This window comes from Osmerus mordax, chromosome 27 (genome assembly GCF_038355195.1).
Source record: "Osmerus mordax isolate fOsmMor3 chromosome 27, fOsmMor3.pri, whole genome shotgun sequence".
NCBI classification, from domain to species: Eukaryota; Metazoa; Chordata; class Actinopteri; order Osmeriformes; family Osmeridae; genus Osmerus; species Osmerus mordax.
This window is the reverse complement of record NC_090076.1, coordinates 4,694,489-4,697,711: the sequence shown is the minus strand read 5'-3', so window position 1 is coordinate 4,697,711 and position 3,223 is coordinate 4,694,489.

Sequence of the window (3,223 nt, the reverse complement as noted above, 5' to 3'; positions counted from 1 at the left end):
CCCCACAATTTATACATGATTAGTACAACATAAGGATCTACCCCTTTTTCTACATATGTTGTCATCTAAACCTTGTTTTTCTGTTCATCCAGTATACTTTACAAAGCTTCCAGTTAGCATTTTATAAAGTTCCACAGCAACCCCGTTTTCCATTACAAACTGTCATGGCGTTAACTTAATTCGCACAGAAGTGATTGCCCAGAACCTTTACCTTTACCGTTTTGTTCTAAAGCATCACCAGTTTCACCGGCAGGTGGTGAAAAAGCAGCCAGAGGTCAAATACAAGAAAGAGGATCCATATGGGGCTAATTATGTGAGTAGCAGTTCAGATGAGATTGGAAATAGCCCCTTTCCTCACTGTGCTGTGAAAAATAAAAGCGCCAGCACCAATATCGCTGAGTGAAGATTGTGGACTATCTTCTATTATTACTCTGTCTTATTGCCCCTCCTTTTTGTTGGCTCGGGAACTGAAAGCAAGTATTTAATCGACCTCTGTTCCCTCAAGTGGCAAATAAGTCATTGGTAGCATCACTCACAAACTTGTATCGTATAGTGTACTGTAATTTAGAACTTAAATTAAATAAATTGTGATCTAATCATCCAAACATCGGATACTATACGATACAGAAAAACCATAACCTAAAGAACTCTTTAAAGCCTTAATTAAATTATTTGTCTCAAAACATATCCGGATGAACAGTTAGTCGCTGTACATCCCGAGGACAGTTATGTATGTTGTAGACATCCCATGGATTTACAGTTTATGGATTGTCTGCAGCACAAAGGTGAAGGGCAGGCTAAGGTCGCTAAGCTAAAACCTTCGAACCTTTCACATCCCGATGACAACCAGCTATTCTCCCACCACACCAGATTACATAATCAAATTACAAGTGAGAGACACATCCAGTAAAGTGCATACCTATCAGAAAAAATCTAAAATAACTATAATTATCATTAACTGTATGCTTATGCATGGTTTTATATTGTGGATGCATTTTGGGAGAGATGCATATGAAGCAGCCATTAATATTGTTAATGAATGAATGCATGTCATCTTCTGGAAGGTTTTCTAATCCAGTGTAATCCCAGCCTGATGAAACCAGATAGAGAGGAAATATTGGCAAAAGAGAGGGATTAGTGACCATGGAGTCTGGGGATCCCATGTGATTTCAGCACAAGCTCAAACACACACGACCACACACATGCAACATATTCAGGCATGCATGGCATCTGACTGAGGCACTTTGTTCCATTCATCATTTTGTTTGAAATATCGCAGATTACATGGAGGATGCACTGTGGTCCTGGGTTGTGTGTGACTTGATGTAGGATTGGAATTGTAAAGTCAGCCTACATTGCAGTTTGCATGCTCATAGGATTATTCTGGGGGCACATGCCTCAAAGTGATTTTCATGGTTCTTCTATTCTACATTGTATATCTCTATTTACAGGAAACAATTAAATGCCAGACTGTAATCTCTCCCCTCCTCTCATCCCTCTCTATCATCACTCTCTCCATCTCATACTCTCTCTCTGTGTCCCTATCCATCGCAAATTAAATGTTTCCCGATGCTGATTTTGCCTCTGACATAAAAAATTAAAAAAAGACGAAAAAAGAAGAAACCCCATGGCTCTGTCAGTTCTGGATGTACGTATGTGGAGTTATCTAAAAACCAATTTGATCCATTCCATTTTCTCTAATTGCATTTCCTCATCTCAATAAGGCCATGACGTATTTTCCTGCCTGTCCCAAAGGATGATGCTTATTCTGGTTCTTGCTGAAAGCATGAATCATGATTTTAATTTTGCCAAACATTGTTTCAATTAAAGCGTGTTCTTGTCCTGTGCAAGATAGAGTAGAGGGTTTGAACTGTGGCAGAAGAAAAGACAGGAGACAATGAGAATTGGTGTCACCTCTCCCTGACTGACACAGACGGAGTCTAGTCATGGCAACAGCCGTTGGAGGACAAAGTGACCTGAATCGCAAGTTTTGGGTCAGTAAAAGATTAAAGCTCCTCTGCGCAAAAAAATACATGCAAATACATTTTGAAGCTTATCTTGAATAATGTGTCTATCTTTGAGAAGCCTTTGGGAATGCCTAGTTGGTGGTTGGTTAACATACGCATAGCTGTCCACAATGAGTCCTGGGGTAGTGATGAATCCTTTCAGCCAGATACAAAAACTCACATTTGCAGTCCAACTCTAACATGACAAATTGAAAATTGAGACAACTTCCAGTTGAAACTGTGAATTACTCCAACTGTCCAAGCAGCTGTATTTCTGCCAATCCCTATTGAGCTTTAATCATCTCAATCATATAAAACTACAATTGACTTCATGGACTAGTTATGATCTTCAAAGCCTATACGCACTGCTTATGCATATCATGAAGTGTGGTTGGACAGAAGCTTTGTGGCTGTACTATACATACTATTAACGCTATTCAAATAAAATGCCTTTTTTCTCCACTTAAAGAACCTTTGTTTCGACCGCATACAGTATTTGGATGAGATTATATCCTATATCATACTAAGTTGACAAGATTCAGAAACGCAATTCAGAAGATAAATGTATTTCTGAATATCACTATTTACTTGCATGTTTCTATTTCAAGATGATTTTCAATTGGATTGCCTACACTTGAGCAGATTATAAACTGTGACCCAAAACTGACAACATTAGAGTCAAACTTCCTTATCCTCCGTATTTTCCAAGACAATAAGGCAGCTAGTATTAACATGCCTTTTCTCAGATTGTGGGTAACCTTTGTGTAATATTGTTCATGGATATTTAATCCAGTCTCAGCCCCCTTTAATATAGTGCCACTCTAACTGGATTGGGGATGTTAACCCCAAGGACAATACTGACAGCTGTCACAGCCTCCTGGCGGCTGGCTGGAGAACAGGGACCACGCAGGGGAGAGGGCTGGGCCTCAGCAGGGTGGAGCACGGAGGGAGGGCATGCCTGGAAAGTGTCATGATCTTCTTAGTTCAGAGCACATCACCACACGGAGAGAGCAAGAGGAGGGACGGTTCAGTCCGAAAGTGCTTCAAACGTGGAGCGCCAAAAAGAGATCCTCCCGTTGCCTCTCGTCCGTGCAGGTTGTTCCGCGTCTTCTATCTCTCTCTCTCTTTCTATCATACTGGTCATCCTCAACCTTCCCGCCGGGATTTTGGCTGTAAACGTATGGGTTGGTGATCGGGAGAGGACAGGGGATTTCGTC